Genomic DNA, 23,436 nt, shown 5'->3' on the forward strand with positions numbered 1-23,436 from the left:
GATTATCAGAAACAATGCAGGTATTAGGGTTGTGAAGAAAGAGACTGATTATTCAGGGAGATGGTTGGTTGCTACCTTAACAGTTAAAGATCTGCCCTTGGTATGTGCAGTTTATTATGGCCCGAATGATGATAACTCAGGCGCTTTATGCAGATTGGAGGTATGTTTAATGAATTCCACAGGGCCTATGATATTAGGGGGGACTTTAATCTAGTTTTAAATAAAGAAAAGATTGTACCTCCAGTATAATTATCCACCGACATTTTTTCAAAGCTGAACAATATAATTAAAGATTTTAATTTAGTAGACATATGGTGAAGGAGAAATGATGCTTCCAAAGATTATACTTTTTACAGTAAAAAATATAAGCATCACTCAACGATCGACTTCTTTTTAGTAGATCAAGCATTGTGTTCTGATGAAATAGACATAAATCATGCCCCAGCTATACTATCAGATCACTCCACAGTAGAGTTGACTCTAGGAATTAAGCAAAGGGAAATACAAAGGAGATGGACTTTAGACAGAACTATCTTACTAGATGAAAGGGTCAGGGCGGAGGTGATTAATAAAACTGTTGAGTACTTTGAATTTAATACAGACACAGCTGAAATCCAGATAGTTTGTAAAAGCTTTTAAGGCTTATATAAGAGGGGGTTTTAGTGCAATGTCAATAGCTAGAATAAGAGTCATGAGAGATGAAGAGAAGGAGAAAATAAAAAGGATTAAGAATAAAGAAACAGACTTGCAGAAAGCTTCAGTGGAAGTAAGGGGGACCCCGGAATATGTTATATCTTTAGACAGGGATCTAGATAAGCTCTGAGCAGAATATAAAGCTGAGGTGGATAAGAAGCTTTTAGATAAGTGAAGAGTTAGTAAGCTTCAGCATTTTTCATATGGTGAAAGTGTGGCTCTCTGCTAGCCTGGAAGGCAAGAACAGATAAAGTTAGGAATACCATAAATAGCTTACATTTGCGGGGTTCCGGTAGATCAACATATAGTGAGGATGAGATTTTGGAGGAAGCAAGATGCTTTATGTGTGATTTATACACAGAAGATAAAAGTTCAGAACAGGCAGAAGTAGAGGGTTGGTTAGATGCAGTCAGACTCCCTATCCTGTCAGAAGAATCCAGGGATTCCTTACAATCTGAAATTACAGAAGAAGAAATCCGGGCCCATTGTAGAAAAATGACTAAGGGAAAAGTTGCAGGACCAGATGGGCTCCCATGTGAGTTTTATTTGTTAGTTTTGGAAAGCATAATGCCGACGCTGAAAATTCTGTTTAATAAAATCTATAGTGGTCGTGGTGAAAACACCCCGGCCTCATGGGCAGAAGCTACGGTAACACTCATTTTAAAACCTAATAAGGATCCGCAATCAATTGAATCTTTTAGACCTATATCATTACTAAATTCGGATTATAAAATATTTACAGGTATTCTGGCAGCACGTGTGACAAAGGTTATTAAATCGGTAGTCCACTTAGATCAAAAAGGTTTTATACCTGGGAGGCAACTCAATGAGTTGACCTTCCCTGTAATGGGAGCCATTGATATGGCAGAAGCAAACAATGCTCAACTGGCATTAGTAGCTATAGACACCACTAAAGCGTTTGATCAGGTCAGGTAGCTGTATCTTTGGAAAACCTTAAAAAGATTTGGATTTCCGGATAATTTTGTTCAAGCTCTTAAAATGGTTTACCTTGGTCCTAAAACTAAGGTATTAGTTAATGGAGTTATGTCAGACAGGTTTAATGTAGGGAGAGGCACAAGGTAGGTGTGCCCTCTGTCACCGCTAATATTCAACCTTCATATCGAACCTTTTGTTTGTAAGTAAAGGCAGGACACAGTTATGATTCCATATTGGTTGGGAGAGTTGCAACTTAAAACCACTCTTTATGCGGATGATTTGCTCCTATATACAATTAACCCCGTTAAAGCTATACCACGGCTATTTGAGATGGCAGAAGAATTCGGAACAGTCTCAGGATACGTAATTAATAAAGATAAAACTAAATAATGGGGTGGAATCAAACAAATAGTTACCCAGTGGCAAAGACTAGAATGAGGTATTTAGACGTCCAATTAACGCAGAACCTAGAGGACATCCCAAAAGTAAACTTGAAGAAGATCTCGAAGGAAGTTGCCGGCTTACCAACTAAGTGGGCAAATCTCCCCTTAAACATATACGGGAGAGTAAATCTCATCAAAATGAATATTTTACCGAAAATAACATTTTTGTATAACACAATACCTTTAAGCTTTAAGAGAGAAGATATTGCCAAACTGCAAGGTAAATTCAACACCTTTATATGGGCTACAAAGTTTTCCAGGATTGCATGGAAAAAATTGAGAAAAGGCCTAGGAGTACGGGGGTTGGCCTTACCTGATTTATTATTTTATTGTTATGCTTTTCATTTTAAAAATTTCAGGATCCTGATTAATAACCCAGATTCTTCATCATTAGGTCTTTTGTTTAAAGCCATAATACGGGACATGCCTCAGGGTCGGGTTTCTTTCTTTTTCAAGTTTGGCAATCCAAAGTTTTACAAAAAAGTAAGATTAAAAATTCTAAGGGCCGCCTTGAAAACATGGATGTTTATAAGAAAAAAGATGGGTATTCCATATTATGCATCACAGGCTCCTGTCTGGGATTCCCCAGGCACCCCTGAGTGCCTACAAGACCAACTGAGTATTCCTCTTGAAAGAGGGGGAATAAAGAACTGGGGAGACCTACAAGATGGATGCAGTCTAATGTGCTGGGAGGCACTGAATAGGTTAACTCAAGGAACATTGACAAGGTTTAAATATTACCAGATTGCATCTTGGTGGTCAACAAAGTCTTGGCAGGATGATGAAGCCTATTCAGTTGTATTGGATCAAATGATTAGAGTTGGTACTTGGAAGAAGGAAGTTGCATATTGGTATGGATTGATGCTAAACACAGAAGACCAGGGAAAAACAGATGTAAATAAGCTTTGGGGAGAGGAATATGCAGAGAATGGGGAGAATAGTAGAGATGTATATTATGCTTGGTCTGATTCTTTTATAATGTTACAGGAAATAGTAAAACCCACGGCATTAAGAAGAAATCATCTTTACACAGCATATAGAGTATACTGGTCTCCAGAAAAAATGACCAAGGTAACAGGGTCAGTATACAATTGTCCAAGGTGTAAATTCCCTGGTGCGGATGACATTCATGTTTTCAAGGAATGTACAGAAATTAAATCATATTGGAATGAGGTATGTGCCTTTCTGGGATCTGTATTGAAGAGACCAATTGATGTAAGCACTAGTTTGATTTTTTTCTGTCTACCAAATGAATATCAAGTGAATACACCCATGTATAATTTTATATTTTTTTTATTATTTTGGCTTGGAGAGAGATATGTAGGCTTTGGAAATCAGAAGACCCTCTGGTATTCTCGGAACTTTTAAGAAATGTTATTTATACTAGTGAGAGTGATATGGCTTGTGATCCGAAAAGTAAGGCGAAGATATGGGCTAATTTGCTAATTTGGAGAGAAAGAGATACTGGGTCCAATGATTAAGCCAAAACACCGTTGGTCCAAACCTCCCAAGTAACTAGGGCGGATGAAACGGAAATAGTGAACGGGACTGGAGAAGGTATCGGTGCTGTCAAAAATTGAATGCTCCACTTATCTTCAGGGCCTATCCAGATGGAGGTATCTAATTTTTGTTTGTTTTGATTTGGCACTATGAGGACACAAAAAAAAGAGATGTGCAGACAAACGGAAAAGGGGTGCAGTAAAAGATGCAAAAATATGCAGGAGTGGTGCAGAAAAAGGCAGGAGAAGTGCAGAAAGAGTCAAGAGAGTTGCAAAACAGGAAAACGAGGTGCAGAAAGAAGTAAGTGCAGTGTGGAAAAAAGCCAACAAAGGTGCTGAAGGAGGCAAGAGGTGTGCAGAAAGAAGCAAGGTATGTGCAGAAAGAAGCAGGAGCAGTGCAGAAAGAACAAACAGAGGTGCCAAAACAGACAAGAAGCGTGCATAAACAGGCAAAAGAGCTGTAGAAAAAGAGACAGGGGTACAGAAAAAGGCAAGAGAGGTGCAGAAAGAGGCAAGGGGGTGCAGAAAATTTGTAAGAGAGGTACAGAAAGAAGCAAGAGGGGTGCAGAAAGAAGCAAGAGCAGAAAGAATGAACAGTGGTTCGGAAACAGACAAGAAGGGTGCAGAAACAGGCAGTAGAGCTCCAGAAAAAGGGACAGGGGGTACAGAAAGAGGCAAGAAAGGCACGTAAAGAGGCAAGGGAGTACAGAAAATTTGCAAGAGCGGTGCCAAAAGAAGCAAGAGAGGTGCAGAAAGAAGCAAGAGCAGTGGAGAAACAACAAACAGAGGTGCTGAAACAGACAAGAAGGGTGCTGGAACAGGCAAGAGAGCTGCTGAAAAAGGGACAGGGCGTACAGAAAGAGGCAAGAGAGGTGCAGAAGGAAGCAAGGGGGTGCAGAAAATTTGCAAGAGAGGTGCAGAAAGAAGCAAGAGGTGTAGAAAGAAGCAGGAGAAGTGTAGAAAGAAGCAACAGAGGTATATGAAGAGGAAAGAGGGGTACAGAAAGAGGCAATTGAAGTGGAGAAAGAAGCAACAGATGCATAGAAAGAGGCAAGATAGGTGATGAAAGAGGCAGGAGCAGTTCAGAGAGAACCAACAGTTGCTTCACAGGAGAGAGCAATGAGTGACCCAGTCCAGTCCATGTTTTCACTGTACCAGAGCAAGCGAACAAGCAGACGTGTAGCAGCAGGATGCAGCGGCGGGAGAGACGAAACTTTGCAGCAGGAGCTTCCTGGTTTTCTGACTGGGAGAGCCACAATTTTTGCCACGATCGTGCCGCGACTGGCAGGGGCGGGCGCCGCAACCAGTCCTCCCGGTCTCCTCGATCTACCTGACATTGGCGGCAGTTGCGGCGAACCGAACCAGACTGATCTCTCATTCAATCTCCAGATGTTTTACTTTTTACTTTTTAGGATGATAGGGCTCTAACGAATATACCCCAGTATCTAAATCTCTGTTCACCTTGCATAGAATCATGGAATCAGTTCTTACTCACTCAGGGAATATATTGGAAAACTCCGATCAGAAGCTTGACACTCAATTAGGAATGCCTTGACCCTCCGGTAGGTCGCTCCCCACCCGCTGCAGCTCCGCCGCCGAGCACCCCTGTTCTCTGCTTCCTGACCTGCCTACTACCTGCTGCTCCTGCCTGTTGTCTGCCGCTCCTGCTCCTGATTCTCTCGCCGCCTGATTGTCTGTGGTGCCCGTGGCCCCAGCCCCCTTCCGTCCTTCTCCCTGCACTCCGCCTGATTTTCCCGCTGCTGCCTCCCCTGTGGCCCGCCCTCCTGCTGCTGATTCGCTGTCCTCTCAGCCCCTCCCGCCTCCCAGCTGAGCCTCCCTCCCCACGCCTCCATTTAAGGCAGCCGCTGCAAGGTGAGGAGAGCAACCCTTGACCCTCCAGTAGGTCGCTCCCCACCCGCTGCAGCTCCGCCGCCGAGCACCCCTGTTCTCTGCCTCCTGACCTGCCTACTACCTGCTGCTCCTGCCTGTTGCCTGCCGCTCCTGCTCCTGATTCTCTCACCGTCGATTGCCTGTGGTGCCCGTGTCCCCAGCCCCCTTCTGTCCTTCTCCCCACACTCCGCCTGATTTTCCCACCACTGACTCCCCTGCCGCCCCACCCCCCTGCTGTTGATTCGCCATCCTTTTAGCCCCTCCCACCTCCCAGCTGAGCCTCCCTCCCCACGCCTCTATTTATGGCGGCCACTGCAAGGCCGCGCAGCGGACACGCACAGCGGGTGCTCCACTTGCGCACCAAAAGCGCGCCTTAAGGCAAGCTCGTCTGCGCCCATCCGTGCCTGGACCGCGCCAAGCGCCACGACCCCTGGACCACGCGGCATCCAGGAAGCCCGCATCCAGTACGATGCCAACACCCTCATCGCACTCAACCACGGACAGATGCTCAACTGCCACAAGGCTGCCCCCAAGCACACCCACGGCCCATTCACCTGCCGGAACTGCAGCTTCTCCTGCATCGAAGATGCCGAGACGCCTCCAACGACAGAACCCAACCAGCTCCGATGCATCCTGCTCAACACCCGCTTCGCATGCAAACACCTGGATGAATGAAGCCCCCGCCCCAGACATCGCAGTGGCCATCCCCGACGGATACAAGATCACCCGCAGAGGCCGTACCAACAAGGTCAGAGGAGGAATCACCATCATCCACAAGAACACCATCAAGGTCTCTACACATACCGTCGACACCCTCAACACCGCCAAACACATGCACTTCCAGATCTATACGGACCCCAAGACCACCCTAAGAGGCACCCTAGTGTACAGACCACCAGGACCCCGTCCCCAATTCTGCAACTCCATCGCTGACTTCATCAGCACGCGTGCACTGACCTCCACCGACTACATTCTCCTTGGAAACCTGAACAACCACCTGGACAACAACAATGACAGCAACTCCTTTACCCTAATCGACTACCTCACCACCCTCTGACTGACACAGATCATCGCAACACCTACCCACATTGCCGGCCACACGCTCGATGTCATCTTTTCCTCCAGCCCCCACGTTGCCTTCAGACATGCTTCCAAACTCACCTGGACCCACCACCACTGCGTCCACTTCACCTTCCAGAAACCCGTCTCACATCACCGCACCCTACAGAACCCCAGACGTCGCTGAGGCAAAGTCACCAAAGAACTACTACAAACACACCTCGCACTCAATGCACCGGCCAACCTCACCGACCCTGAGGAGGGGGCCCACACCCTCAGACTCTGGAATGAAGATTGCACCAACACCTTAGCCCCTATGAGACAACACACCCAAAGAGAACCCAACCAGAGAGCCAGCTGCTTCACCCCGGAGCTCCTAGCCTCCAAGCGCACCTGTCGGAGACTGGAAAACACCTGGCACAGCGGGAAATCGCCAGACAGCCGCGCAGCTGTCAAAGACGCCATCCGCAGTCACCACCATCTCATCAGGACCACCAAGAAGGCTTCCTTCAAAGACCGCCTCGACAACAACGCACACAACAGCAAGGAGCTCTTCAACATCATGAACGAACTCTCAAACCCCAGCTCATGCACCAACGACATCCCGCCGTCACAAGCCTTGTGCGATGCCCTCGCTGCCTTCTTCCACCACAAGATCACCGACATCCATGACAGCTTCAATCCTCGGACAAACCCCGCCAATTGCACCAGGCCGGACCCACCGATCCCCACCGACCATGAACGCCTCACCACATGGTCCAGAGTGATCGCCGAGGACACCGTCAAAATCATGAGCACCATACACTCAGGCGCTCCTTCCGACCCCCTTCCTCACCACGTCGTCAACAAGGCCGACAGCTCCATCGCACCCCACCTGTGTAACATCATCAACCTCTCCTTCGAGACGCGACTTTCCCTGAGAGCTGGAAACACACCGAGATCAACGCCCTACTGAAGAAACCCAAGGCGGACCCGAGCGACCTCAAGAACTTCCGGCCCATCTCCCTGCTTCCGTTCCCAGCGAAGGTTATCGAAAAGATCGCCAACACCCAACTCACCCGATACCTGGAAGACAACAGCATCCTCGATCCCTCACAGTCAGGTTTCCGCAAAAACCACAGTACCGAGACCACCCTCATCGCCGCCACAGATAGCATCCTACTCGACAATGGCGAGACAGCAGCCCTCATACTCCTGGACCTCTCTGCCGCCCCCGACACCATCTACCATCACATGCTACGCACACGCCTCCACGACGCAGGGATCCGCGACAAGGCCCTGGACTGGATCACCTCCTTCCTCTCCGACAGATCCCAAAGAGGCCACCTCCCCCCGTTCCACTCAGGAGTCACCAAGACCATCTGCGGCGTCCCGCAAGGATCATCCCTCAGCTTGACACTTTTCAACATCTACATGGCACCACTCGCTCGCATCGCCAGACTTCACGACCTCAACATAATCTCCTATGCCGACGACACCCAGCTGATCCTCTCCCTCACCAAGTACCCCCTCACCGCCAAAGCCAACCTCCACTGTGGTATGAAAGACGTCGCCGACTGGATGGAAGAGAGCCGGCTCGAACTGAACATGGACGAAACGGAGATCCTCATCATCGGGTCCAACCCCTCTGCCTGCACTGGCTCCCCGTCGACAGAAGAATCACCTTCAAACTCCTGACCCACGCACACAAAGCACTCCACAATACCGGCCCAGAATACCTCAACAACCGACTATCATTCTACGTACCCAACAGGAAACTCTGCTCCGCCGACCTCTCACTGGCACCCGTCCCACGCATCCACAGAGCCACTTCCCGGGGCAGGTTCTTCTCCCACTGTGCTGCCAAGACATGGTACTGCCTCCCCCTCTTCCTACGTCAGACAGAAGACCCACAGACCTTCAGGGGACTACTCAAGACCTGGCTCTTCGACCACTAGATGCAGCCATCCCCCCAGTGCCTTGAGACCCTCGCAAGTGTGTAGCGCGCCTTATAAATTCTCTGATTGATTGATCGATTGAATGCTAAACTACCTAGTGGAGAAAAAAAGGAAGAAATACCAATCAAAATCAGCATCAACAGCAGAAGTCCATGAGAAACGTAAGGTGGAAAACCTCCTTAAACCAAAAGGTGAAATTACAAAAGAGCCTTCCCCACTGAAGAAAGAAATCGCAACTCAAACTGGTCAGAATTCACCTAAGTAAAAAAAATTAAACAAGATTTATATCAGATCTATTCCTTTAGAAAACTTTCATGGAGAATAATAAGCTGGCCACTCATCAACCGCTCATATTTTATTACCCAATTTTCACCAAAACAAAAGCTAAAAGGCAATCAAACTCGAGTAACCCAGTAACTCGACATCGCAAAGCCATTGATACCATCGTATTACCTACCGATGTCTCACCAAGCCCAGAAGACCAAACAAAAAAGGACAAAGAGAAGAGTACTAAGAAGGATTTCGAAAAAGAAAGCCCAGAAATCAAGGTTCTGGAACATTCTCCTTACTCCATCTTGACTATCAGAAAAAGAAGAAATGTCAGAATTGGCACATAACTCGAAGGAAAAAGACCTGAATTCACCAGCCAAATTACAAAGGGTAAACTCTAACCAACTTGACCCATTGGTGACAAATTTCTCAATAGTAGACCATGAAACAAAGACGCAGGCACTAAAAGATATCCCACAAAGAACTTACACCATCAAGAAGATGAACCCATTAGTCAAGAAGACTACGTCAAGCCATGATGGAAATCACAGATCTATTCCCTTCGGGCGACGCTCCGCTTAATCGCAATCAAATTATTAATTTGCTACAAAAGCTACAGTCGTTACATTCCTTAGCCAGAAATTAAGTAAAACTAGTAACGTTCCCTTAAAAATCTAAAACCACAACAGTGATTGTTGAATTCTGGTCTCCAGTAATACCTGGAATAATACTAAAAGAAAGTGAGACTATCCACAGATACGGCTAGGACTTAACGCCAGTGAACAATCGTGAATTCCATAAATCGGAACCATCAGAAGAATTTAACAAAAGTCAGAAATTGAATCAACACCTCAAAGCCATCAATACTCCTACAAATCTCTACGGGGAAAACATAATCATTTCCATAAAAAAAGGAGAAAGGAGAAGTTGGAGAAAAAATACTCCAAAGAGGGAAATAACAACGAGGGACCACTCATGGGCCTGGATCGCAGAGAATTTGAACAGCAATAAATAGGACAAGGAAAAGAAACGACCCATCTAACACAGGTTTGACCATCTCTTCCTGGAATATCGCCGGAAAAACACGAGAAAAATTAGCTGTAATAACTAAAGACAGTCCAGAGATAGTGGACTTACAAGAAACCTGGTCTATAACAAATTTGGAAAATGAAGACTACTACATATATGATATCCCCGCAGAGCAGGTCGACCGGGGACACGCGAAGGGTGGGATAGCAATTCTTCTTATCGCAGACTACAAGTGGGTCCAAGAAATAATCCCAACTGAGTCAAACAATTTTCAATGCATTAAGATCAAATTTGGGATCAACCCACTAGAAAACCCAAAAGATCTTATTATCTTCAATGCTTACATCCCCCGTGGTGTGAAAATGGATGCACTTGCTATAGAAATATTCAAAGCAATCGAAAAGGTAGTAGAGGGACAAGGCTATTTACCATTTTTTATCACAGGCAACTTCAATGGAAAAATATCAAATGAGTTGCTTGAAAAATGGGCAAACTGGGACAAAGAAGAAGCTCTGGCGATCTCCACCCCTTTATTTCCCAAAGAATACAAAGCTGACAAAAGAGGGAAAATCCTATTATCCTTTCTCCCGATGTTAAACGGAGTAATATTAAATGGCAATGTAGAAGGAGACATCCCCGCATCATCCACAAAACAAGGGAACTGTAGATCCTTAATCCTGGATTACATAATCTGTAGCTCGGATCTGTTTGGCCCAGTTTTACAACTCAAGATTAACTTTGCACTGGGAAGCAACCATGCAATCCTGCAAGAAGATACAGAATGGAAACCAAAACTTGCATTACCAGGTCATATCATGTATACCATGGGTACTCACAAACTTTCTCTCGGGGCCAAATTTACAGTGTGGTTTGTATTTTAGGGCTGCACCGGTGGGGGTGGGGGCGTGGTCAGTGGGAGAGGGGGCGGGGCTAGAGCAACACAAAAAACTGTGACCATGAGGTTGAACACAGGTCCCTGCAGTGGACGCCTTCGTCCACTGAGCTATCAGACCCGGCATACACACATCTCTTTCTCTTTCTCTCTCTCTCTCTTTCTCTCTCTATCGCTCTGTCTCCTCCCTCTCTCTCTCTCCCCCTCTGTCTCCCTCTGTCTCCTTCCCTCTCACTCCCTCTGTCTCCCTCCCTCCCTCTGTCTCCTTCTCTCTCACTCCCTCTCTCTGTCTCCCTCTCCCTTTCTCTGTCTCCTTCACTCTGTCTCCCTCTCTCTGTCTCCTTCCTCCCTCCCTCTGTCTCCTTCCCTCTTGCTCCCTCTCTCTGTCTCCCTCTCCCTTTCTCTGTCTCCCTCACTCTGTCTCCCTCACTCTGCCTCCCTCCTCGCTCCCTTTCTCTGTCTCTGTCTCCCTCTCCCTTTCTCTGTTTCCCTCACTCTGTCTCCCTCACTCCCTCTCCCCTCTGTCTGTCTCCCTCCTCCCTCTCAATCACAATCAAAGTTTCATTTGCATAATTGTTAAAATTATTACAAAATTCGCATAATAAAATAGTGATACAAAATGAATTACAACTACTAGAGTTATAAACTCTCTGCATCTTTTAAAATTGGGGTCAAAACGTGAAAGATCATCATGTTAAAAATGTTTCTGATAACCCACCAACCTGGTGAACCCCCTTTTCAATTTGTCCAAGGCGATTTCTTACTTCAGCCAGGAATTTAACTTCGCGGCATGCCAGGATTATGGAGGAACCTCCAAGCCAGCTTGTAACGGCGTGTCTACAAGAGCGTATGTTTAGTGCGTTAAAAATAGGTTTCAATAACAGTCGTCTCTGTTCTATCAGAGCAGGACAAACACAAAGAAAGTGGGCAAGGATTTCAGTTTTATACCCACAGAGGCGACATTGCTCCTTCTTGTCGGAGGGTTTCCAGGACGGTAATAAGTCTTTTGAAACATGCATCCCCATCCGATAATCAATAAAAGCCTTTTTTAAATGGCCACTAAAGTGAGATAATAGGTAAGCGAGTGGTTTTGAGTTTGTATAAGAGTTCATGATAGTCCAGCCATGCCGACGTTTTGCCAATGTCTCTTTATCCTCCAAAAAGGATTTCCTTTTTACTGCTGCATTGGCTAATTTGCTTAGGCTTGCTTTATCTGTCCCTAATTTCCAGACTGATTCCAGCTCCAGCTTTTCCACACATAGTTTCAGGTACTTTCCCCAAGGGTTCGGGTGTGCAGTATCCGCCCATTTTTTGATTTCCTCCCAGCTCAGCCAGTCCAATGTGTCTGGGTCTGCGGATCGAAGTTTGTAACAGAGTTTCACAAAGCCGCACATGCTCCGGAAGTTCTGGTTTTGCAGTCCAAATTCAAGCCTGACTTGTGAAGCTGAGGCGGATTTTGGCAGGTTGAAGACCGTTTTATAAATTTTCATCTGTAGTTCATTTAAAAGATTGGCCTCCTTGCCACACCAGGTCGCCAGGCCATAAGCTAGGGTAGGCATGATCTGCGCTGCCATTACCTTTAGTAGATGGTTATAATTTGGGCAATCCATTTTTACTTTTAAGGAACGATACGCAAAAATTAAAGATTGTGCTTTTGCTTGTAGGGCGGTTTTATGGTCCTTGTGGTTAACACCTTTTGATATTATTATTCCCAGATACTTGTAATTCCTTTCTTCATTCACTGTTGCCCCTTGAGCCATCCATTTGTACCGTAACTTGTGCGCGTCTACCAGACGGACCACTTTAGTTTTTTCTTTATTTAATTCTAGGCTTTCCTGTTCTAAGTACGATGTTAATTTATTTATAGCTCTTTGTAAGCCGATTGGTGTTTTGCTCAGCAATACAATATCATCAGCATATTGTAGGTAGTATATTGGGTTGTTAGCTAGAGATGGTGGATGGCTATCTGCCGATTCCAGCGCGCTTGAGAGGTCGGAGAGAAGAAGGTTAAAGAGGGTGGGGGCTAATACACAGCCCTGTTTTAGGCCTTGATGTGTCGGGATGCTCCTGGTTGTATTGCCCCCGTTTCCCAGTTTCACTCTTGCCCAAGTATGGTGATGAAGGGCTTTGATGGCTATTAAGAGTTGATGTGGCAAACCCCAGCTTTTTAATTTCATCCATAAGCGCTCTCTATTCACCCGATCAAAAGCTGACTTGATGTCTATGAAACAGGCGTACAAGCGGCATCCCTTTGCAACCGCTTGATCCATTAGGATGGACAGGCAAGTTAAATTTGTTGTTGTTCCCATTCCTTGCCTGAAACCTTGTCTGTCTACCTATTCCCTCTCTGTCTCCCTCCTCCCTCTCTGTCTCCCTCCTCCCTGTCTGTCTCACTCTTCCCTCTATCTGTTTCCCTCTCCCTCCCTCCCTCCCTCTCCCTGTCTGTCTCCCTCTCCCTCCCTCCCTCCCTCTACTTCCCCTTCTCCCTCTTCCCTGTCTTCCTCTTCCCTCTGTCTCCCTATTCCCTCTGTCACCCTCTGTCTCCCTCATCCCTCTGTCTCCCTCTCTCTCCCTTTCTCTGTCTCCCTTTCTCTGTTTACCTTTCTCTGTCTCCCTCCCTCCCTTTCTCTCCCTCCCTTTCCCTCTCGCCCTCTCCCTCCCTCCCTTTCTCTCCCTCCCTCCATTTCCCTCCCTCCCTCTGTCTCCCTTCCTCCCTCTTCCTCTGTCTCCCTCCATTTCCCTCCCTCCTTCTGTCTCCCTCCCTTTCCCTCACTCCCTCTCCCTCTGTCATCCTCCTTTTCCCTCCCTCTGTCTCCCTCCCATTCCCTCCCTCCCTCTCCCTCCCTCCCATTCTCTCCCTCCTTCTCCCCATTTCCCTCCCTCCCTCTGTCTCCGTCTCTGTACCTCCCTCCCACTGTCTCCCTCCCTTCCCCCTCCTTCTCCCTCTGTCTCCCTCCCTTTCCCTCCCTTCCTCCCTCTACCTCCCTCTCTCACCCTCTGTCATCTCACCCTGCCTGTGTGTGCCAGGACTGAGATAGCTTCCCGGGCACACACATCTGCAACCGAGCATTTCACAGGTCTTTAAAAGACCATTTGCATGTTAATGAGGCTTTGTTGTATTTCACCTCTTTGCCACTGGAGCTCCACTTTGACTATCAGTGGTCGCCCCAGGCCCCCACAGAGCAGCAGAGTCTCTCAGAATCGCGCTGCTGCAACCGGCAGTGTTTGCAGACACTCTTAATTTCTTTTTTTTTCACACACGGGTACGATGTCTGAAAGGTCCACGGGCCGCAGAGAAAGGCTTGCTGGGCCGCTGGCGGCCCGCGAGCCGTACTATGAGTACCCGTGATATATACTCATAGTACCATTATGGTCAATCAAGCCCAAGGACGGATCCAGTGGCACTCACCGACACTCAACAAAATGATTAACGTAATAGACACCACACAATCATTACAGACAACTCATTCTACAAATCCGATAATTTTTTAAAAAATAGTTACCAAAAAGCTGATACAAAAATTACAGGAAAAACTAAAACAATGGGGTATAACAAAGGGCCAAAACAAAAACCAAACTTAGTCACTAATGCAAAACAATTGAATAACTGATATGGTTGCAGTTTCTTGAATACTCTACATCTAAAACAACTAGAAATAAACAAATTGAAAAATCAGGGCAGGAGAGAAAAAGTAAAAAACAAGGGAAAAATCCAAGACAAAAACTGAGTTGACATCTAGATAACAGCTAAACAGAACAACCAACGGGCATAGTGGAATATAATTGCCAAAGAAATAGGCACAAAAAAAGTATTACAAGCTATCCTAGTCCCTCTAGCAGAATGGGAATCGTACCTAGCCAATCTATACAAATTAAATAACACCTCAGAAAGGAATAGCAGCCCGGCTGGGACTTTTGGAGTAAATTCACCGGATTTCGGAGCTCTAAGCCCCTTTTCAATTGAGTTACACATAAAAAAGGGAAGAACGTCAAGAGCAACGGGCCCGGACCAAATCCCGATTAAAGTCCTCCAAAGCAATTCTAAAGAATGGAGCAAACTCTTTAGTCACATTTTCACCGTAGGGGAAATCCCCAATTTGTGGAAGGGGAGCATTGTAATCCCAATGCACAAGAAGGGTTCAAGGCTGCATCCCCGCAACTACAGGCAGATAACCCTCCTGGATGCAACAAGAAAGATCTTTGCAGAAACAGTATCAGACCACCTTAAAGACTGTGCCTTTTTATCAGGTCAAATTCCCTTATATCAAGCCGGATTTAGATCAAAGCACTCGGTCACTGACAATATCGCTGTATTGCTAACCATACTAGACAAATATGTTGAAGAACCGGAAAAACCCACTCACTGGGTCTCAGCGGCGGGGGAACCCCCCAAGTCTTCCATACCTTTCATACTTAGTAAAAGGAGACACAGGAGGGACCCAGATGTATTCAATAGCCAGGGCTATGGAGCAGAGTCCCAAGCTAGTCATAGACAAGACAGAGGAGGTTGCTACTTTATTCTGTAGCTTACAAGCCTTTTATACATTTCTCATACCATTCTTTCCCGCTGTCAGTCCATTGTCCAATCAGGACAGTGTTTGTAGTTGATAGCTTGATCAAGGCGATGCTTGTAGTTGGTGACCTGGTCAAGGCTTGGTACACGGAGCATTGTCCACTCTATGCTTGTAGTTGGTGACCTGGTCAAGGCTTGGTACACAGAGCATTGTCCACTCTGCTTTGATCAGGGCTCTTTCTTTCAGGTGATTGTTCAACTGCCTGATCAAAGCCTGGTCTTTCAAGTCATTCTATGCAATCTATGCTCCAACAAAAGAGATACCAGGATTGCCCAGTCGCATAATGCCAAACAAATCTGAAATAAAAGGCCATTATACCCCAGGGGGACCAGAACAACAGGACATGTCCTTCTGCATTAAAAGAGTTTTATTTTCCCAGAGGCAGCTCAAAGTAAAGTTCTAACAGAGAACCAAGCCGAGCAGGGAATAATTGCAGCTAGCAGGCAGTTAACTGCAATAGTACAAGTCCACATGAATGTATCCCCCCGAGAAATAACAACAAAACTGGAAGAAGCTCACAAATTAGTAATAATAATACTGCAACTGAAGATCCACCAAAAAATGTTAGCAGCCAGGTAGCCAATCCGGAAGAAGTTTGGACTTGCTCCTTCTCTTTTTCCTCTGATGCCAATCTCCTTCAAAACTTGGAGATTAATACAATAAAACCAGATACAACCTTCCCAGCCAAGCAAGGGAAACTCCCATTAAACATCTCCTCAAAGGAATGGATATCAGGTAGAGAAGGGAGGGTAGCCTCTACTCCCCTAAACCTGACTCTTAGAAATAGCCAAATAGAGGAAAAGTCAAAAGAAGGAACCCTTGAAATAGAAAGAAATTCCATATGCCCATCACCTCCTATAACAATTTCTTCAGTAAGTAGGATCGAGTCACAGTCAGGGTCACCGGGGACACCAACCCAAGAGATGCCAATGGCCCATGGATCAAATCTTTACTAAGTGCACTGGAGCAAGCAACAAGGGCTCTACATTTTCGGTCTGATAAAATAGAGGTGCAGATAAACCTCATCAGCTTGATTGCAGAACATATAGCTGGTAGAAATGCTAAATTGGACTCAATCACGACGCTATTCAAAGGCAGGAGCTGCTCAGAATTCCAACCGAAGGCCACATGTGGCTATGGTACAATCATCGACAAACTGGCCAAGCTCCCAGAAATACTCACAGATATATTGGGGGCAGTGCAGCTAACACGTAAAGCTGACTCAAGGGAAGGACCTCAAGCGATTGACGAGAATGAAGCCTAAGCAGAGTCCCTTAAGACATCAATAGAGATTACAGCAACCAAGGGAAACAAAAAAGAGCAAGTGGAGGAAGAGAAAAAACAAGGCATAGGGGTGAACCTAATAGAGGAAAAATCGTCTTCTGCTTACCTCTCTCAGACCGGGAAACCGACCATAAGACAAAGAAAACGTGCAAGGAAAGCCGGATCAAAGCAAACCACTCAAACCATCCCAGGGCCAGGGAAGATTTACACAATTTTTACCAATTGAATCTTGACAATGGAAAGAGATAGGAATCTTAAAGAAGAATCTTTAGACTCATTTTCCATCAAATCCAACTTATCAAACATGGCAGTGTACCTAAACAAATTATTCACAACACATCCGCACCCGATTATAAATTGCTTCAAGTGATCAAGAGAAAAAAAGGCAGGAACACATCAACAAAACTAAAAAACAAAAAGTCCCCAAAGGGGATCAAAAGATAGGCTCCAAGAAGGAGAAACTGGAGCAAAAGCAATTGGGCAACAATGTAGCAGAAGTAGTATTAAACTCATGGGCCCAGATAGAATCAGCACTCTGGGTCGCACCTGCAAGTTTTCTTTGCCAGATCAACCAAAAGAGACCCAAATTAATAATAAGTCACAAAACAAATCAATTCCACTAACAGTCACTCTAAATAATAAAGGCAGCGCCTGTATGTTTCCATCAATAGAACAATCAACAGAGACGCCATGGACAACAATACGGAAAAAATGGGAATCAGAAAACAGGAATAAAGGAAACAATCCTCAAGGCCTCACAACAAGAAAGGGCCTGAGATGCAAAAGTAGGCCAAGAAGCCTAAATAAGTCACAAATCAATTTACAAACATCAGCAGGTTAAAGAGGACACTGGAAATCCCCTAACCAACAAAACAGAGACTCCCCTAAAATTAAAATGTGGGCCAGAATATTGCACAAAAGGAAGACAAGATACTCTGAATCGAGGGAATTTGTTATTGCTATTTAACGAAATACCAGAATGAAAGGGAATAACATCACGTGACCTATTAGCGGTAGAATTTCGACCAACAGCCTCCCCCATGGATATAGAAGAGACCTTGACAATCTGGAATGCCAAGGATCTAGTAGATAGGATCTATGCAACAAAGGAAACATTTGAAGCCTGGGGAATCACTCTAAGACTTTATAAGCGATCAAAATATCCTTGCCCCCTCTTTAAAAAATTTGGCAACATTAAAAACGGGGCAGTTGCCCGGGAAAGGCCAAAAATTCTGTCTATGCGGCGCTAGAAATTCCTTGCAAATGATGGAAAATAATTCAACACAGAAAAACAAACATCAAGCCTTTACCAGCAATTAAATACTACTCAAGATTGGTCCTGGGTTCCAATGGTACTAGTAAAAATCGTACCTAACGAAAACCCAAGGAGTGACCCCGATAATATAACTAAGGAGAACCAAGGCAGAAATAAAGGGAATGCAGTAAAGAACACAATAAGGCCCAACCAAGGTTCAGTAGAAGAACATCCGGAATTATTAAGGATTTGCTCTTGGAACGTCCATGGATTTGGAGTGATTGGTCAGGATCATGAAACCCTGTCGTTTATACAAAATCAAGATCTAATAATGCTCCAAGAGACATGGAATATGAAACCGGGTTCAATTCTGGATTACACAGGACATTACATTCTGGCAGAAAAATTCTCGAAGTGTGGGCATCCAAGGGGAGGTTTATAATTTTTTGCAACAGCAAAATATGACTGGTCCATAGAAGAACTAGATGTGGGAGAAAACTGACTGCAAGCGTTAAAATTGACTGCCAAACATCATACCAAAAAGCTAAATTGGCAATTAATAATAGTAAACGCATACATTCATCCAGAGAGAAAGCAACAGAAGGTGAAATTTCTAACACTGGTAAACTTGATTAAGGTGCTACAAAAGACCCATGAGCCCATTATTCTGATAATTTTGGGAGATTCTAATAGTAATTTCATAAACTGCAACCAGTCCAGAAGTAAGAGGAGTGATACCCCGGAAATAAAATCAGCAATCCAAGAGCTGGAATCTCTAGGTTTAATCACCTTGAACGGTAATGTAGCTGGAGACAGACCAGCAGCCACCACGTTTCTGAGTGGAAAGAGTCAATCAATTATAGACTTTACCATCGTCAGTAACAATCTCTTTCTTATGATAAATTACTGTCAAATCTGCCCAATTCCAGAAAGCGATCATTTTCCACAGATAACAAAAATCAACATTACTCTACCACAAATATTAAAGTCTCTGGCACAATATCCAGAAAAATATATTCTGAGGAAACTGAAGTGGCGAGGACAAGATACAAACATAATAATGGATACAATCCAGGATTATGTGAAGACGCAAGGGACACATAAAGAAATAAAGAAATAGCGTTAAAAAATTGGGAACTTTTGGGACAGTTTCCTATTCAAAAATTTCCAGCAATTCCAGGATGACAAAAGAAGAAAGAAACTACGAAGGAGCCATGGTTTAATAACCAACTGCGAGTTCTTAAAAGGAGCATTGTCAGAGAGGTGCGCCTCCACGCAACAGCAGCAAAAGCAGGAAAAAAAGCTGACCATGGCAAACTCAAGGAAATGCGGACAAAATAGGATTTTTTTTTAAGGGAGGCAAAAAGAGAGTACAGAGAACCTATCTGGAAAATTACTATGGCCAAGCAAACTGCCAAGAAGCAGGGAATTCTGGGGAACAATTAATAATCTGACTAAGAGCTAAAGTTCCCAACAAGACAACGGAATAGGAGAAGAAACGTAGATTAAATATATTCAAAATATGTACAATACATTGGACCATAACCATGTTAATAAAGACACGATCCTGAAAGAAACATGAGGAGAACACCTTAGTCCCCACCCACATAAAGGCCACTCTCAACAATTGCTAGAGAGCAGAAGTAACGTACTAGAAAACCTTTTCAACACCAAACAATTGAAAGGAATAATAATAAAATTAAGGACGGAGGGGGCAGCAGGACCAAATGGGCTTCCAAATGCTCTTTTTAAGAACGCACCTGAGTTTTGGGCAAATTATTTCACACCCCTTTTCAACTACATTTATAATCAGAAGATCGTACCAAATTCCTGGAGGGAACATAATTCACCCAATATTTAAAAGTGGCATTCATAGCAACCCAGAAAATTAAAGATTGATATCATTGATTGAGGTAGAATCCACATCATATGCATCATGTCTACTTATTCACCTACAAGAATGGATGAATGAGAAGATTATAATACCAAAGTTTCAAACAGGTTTCAGGTCAGAAATGGGAAAAACTACAAATTTGACAATTTTGGCTCTTTTGAGCGAGAAAGCACTAAAAAGGAAGAAAAGATTATTTGCATGCTTCATCGACCTGAAAGCCGCGTTCGATAGAGTAAATAGAACCCGACTTTGGAATAAATTAAAAACCTGGGGCTATCGATCAACCTATTCGATGCAATGATTCCCCTCTACACAGAAACTTGGGCCAGAGTGAAACTAGGTAACCAAAGTAGAGTATCCGCAAGAATAAACACTCAGCATGGCTTAAAACAAGGCTGCGTCCTGGCACCAAGTTTGTTCAATTTGTTCTTAGCAGACATAACCGAGCATATGCAATCAGCAAAGAGCCATCCGCCAATGTTGGCCAAAGAGCCTATATCGTTTTTACAATATGCGGATGACATCGTAGTGCTAAGTCAGAGTCTGATTGGGCTGCAAAGAGCAATGAACAGCTTAGTACTTTACCTGGACCAGTAAAATCTAGAGTTAAATAAAAAGAAAGCAAAGGTGGTGTGCCTAGTTGACCCCAAGAAAAACAAATTTAAATGGTATGTTAAGGCAGATCAAGTGGAAGAGCAAGCCTCTTATAAATATCTAGGTATAAAACTGGGGCGCAGCACCTCATATAAGGACCACAAAGAGGTTCTAAATGCTAAAGCCCAATCATTCATTTTTGCTTTTCGACTGCTGAATAAAAAATTGAGCTGTCCGGGTTATACCCACCTCATAAATGTGATGGCAGCACAGATTTTACCTACTCTGGCTTATGGTTTAGAAACATGGCATGGCAATGAGGCAGAGATATAGAACGAGCTCCAGACCAAGATATATGAAGCTTTTTTTCATCTTCCCAAGTCAGCATCTCCCGCACAGGTACGGCTAGAATTTGGCCTCCAAAATCAGAAGTTCCGGAGCATGATTTTTTTTGCTAAGCTCTGCCACCAATTTTGATAATCTATGCTGGGATGAGATAAAAGCACAAATGGTGCAAGAAGTACCTACATCTTGGGGAGCGTATTTGAGGAAATCATTGATTGAGCTGGAGACCCAAGTAGTATAGCAGAGCATGGCAGAAAAGTCAACATTTAATAAAGTTAATAATTTTTCCACCAAGAGGAAATAGTTCCTGGCAGACAAAAACATCTTGTCCAAACGACGCCACGCATGGACAGTAATCAATTCCTATACTCATACAAAACCCCAAGCCTACCTAGCTGCCCATTTTAGCTCTGAGATAAAAAAAAGAGCTTTATTTACTATCGGATGGGAAACCATGACTCGAAGGACTTAATGCCATCCTGGAAAAGTAACTATCAAGTTGCGAACTGTCGCCTATGAGGTTATTCCAACGAAACACTAATACATCTGTTGTGTGTGTGCCCAGCTGTAAAGGAACTAAGGAAATCCTCTTTAAAACTGATTTTTAACGAGCTAAATATTCACACATGTAGACAAGCTGTGATTAGATGGATGGAGGGCCTATCAATCATTCTATCATTCATTTCATGAAGCTTTATTCGGTTCATATTATACAAATGACCATAAAAGTATACAGGCAAGAAAAACAATACATGATAATATACAGATAAAAGAACGGAGTTAAAACATCATACTTTTCCGATAATAAATAGATTTACATATAAAAACAGCAGTAAAAAGACATATATCCGGCGAGTTCGCATTATAAATCAATTTCATGGCCAATTTCAATCATTCTATCTTGTCGAGGTGTAAAATATTTTGCCCAAATCAGGAAACTACTCTGACAAGTAGATCAAGCAAATGAGAACACTGGTTGAAAAAAAATATATATAAATAGGGAATATACAAGGGAGTGATTCTGAAACGCATTGAGTGTTTTTCTTGCCAGACCTAGTGCTTGAATAAATACAGTTTTGCTGCAGTAATCTCTGGAGTGTCCGTGACTAGTGTTTTTCGCAAAGGAGAACCTCTGTGGCGTATTTGTTAAGAGGCTGCCTGCCTAGTCACGGACCGCCGTTATAAAGTGGCTGGGAGAGGCGTTGCGAGCGAGTAAGCTCATATTTTGATATATATATATATATATATATATATATATATATATATATATATATATATATATATATATATATATATATATATATATATATATATATATATAACATCACAGGTTATAAAGCACTAGGCACTTTGAAGCCCTTTTTACCGGCTGGTTGGTTTAAATTGGAAGTTTTTCATCTACCAGTGGTAGTAGGAAATCCCCAACTATGAGTAAATTGTGGGTTGTGATAATGACTTTTTTATTATGTTAGTGAAAAATATAAAAATACATTTTTTACCTTAGTCAAAATCACCTTCTATTTAAAATTTTATTATGTACCAATGATGCTTTTTATGTGATACCACGGTTTTATTGTGGAACTTGTTTCATGCCTGTCCAGTCCAAAATAGCTTTATTCGAGACATACTCATAAAAGCACAAAACAGACAACATTTGAAAATACACACAAAAAAAATTCTTGGTTGGATAATACATTGTCCAAATAATTAAAACAGTTTACTTAAAAACTAAGATCTAGGCAAATGGAAGAGGTACAAAATTCATGTCAACATTTCCTAAGATTCAAAAAGTTCATTACGACAGCAATTAAAAACAATTTCATATTTAATCAGTCTCATTCTATAACCAGACTGGGAAGGCTAAAGGTATTGCTCAGTGCAAAAATTACCCAGATATTACTTTCAGCCTAATTACCCACACCCATCCTAGGTATTTGGCTACCTCTATTGCAATAAATGGTAGAGTACTGGTGCGCATAAGCCTTTCAGCTATAGTACTCCTGTTTGTGCCAAGTAGTTTGCAAATAGGAGTCAGCCAAACTCGCCTAGGGCTGGCATGGGCAGGGCAGGCAAAGAGCATGTGGGGGACTGTTTCATTGTGACTCCCACAAGCAGGGCAGATGTTATCACTTGTGGAAGTCCACCTGGAGGTAAGGGATCTTAAGGGTAATGAACCTGCCCTAAGTTGGAAATACAGTTTCCTATCACTTGGTTTGGTGATGGTATCCCAATAAGATTCAAATCTGGAGGTGAGTTTGTTTCTAAGAAAACCCCCGCCATTGAAGATGAATCCGTATTACTCCAAACATTATAGATAGCCTATTCCCAGTACTTATCTTTTGGGGTCTTTAAGAGGGGAAGGAGGCTTCTGTTGGATTCTCCCATAGCATTTTTCACACCCAAGCCTACCAAGCTATTTCTAACATCCCTTAACCAGCCAAATTTGTGGAAGCCATCAGATTTTATTCCATCAAGAAATCCCGCCCAGTATGATGAGAGTTCAGGTGTTGTCCACAACCTGCGCCAGTATAGAGTTTGGCAACATCCGAAATTGCATTTCTGCCCAAATCATACCTAAGCGGCTTCGGGGGAGGGCTTTGTGGGAGATTAGTAATTCTACGGAGGAACTTATTTTCAGAAAGAGTTAAGGAAGCTGCTTTCTCAAACCCCCATAGTTCAGCGCCATAGAGCACACAGCTAACAGCTTTTGATTCATAAACTTGGAGGACTGGTCTAATCAGTTTTGTAAATGACCTTTTGTGTTCCATACTTAAGGCTTCCGTGAGTTGTCGATGTTTTAGTGCAGCTATATCAATATGACAATCCCACTTCAGGTCCTTCT

At 43.9% G+C, this 23,436-nt stretch overlaps 1 protein-coding gene across 1 annotated transcript in view; it reads right to left on the bottom strand.

Moving 5' to 3' along the window:
• Window positions 1-23,436, bottom strand: part of HEPACAM (hepatic and glial cell adhesion molecule) — a 1,458,998-nt gene that overhangs the window by 132,825 nt on the left and 1,302,737 nt on the right. The gene's annotated exons all lie outside the window — the stretch shown is intronic.

The sequence above is a fragment of the Lissotriton vulgaris genome, chromosome 2_1 (genome assembly GCF_964263255.1).
Source record: "Lissotriton vulgaris chromosome 2_1, aLisVul1.2, whole genome shotgun sequence".
NCBI classification, from domain to species: domain Eukaryota; kingdom Metazoa; phylum Chordata; class Amphibia; order Caudata; family Salamandridae; genus Lissotriton; species Lissotriton vulgaris.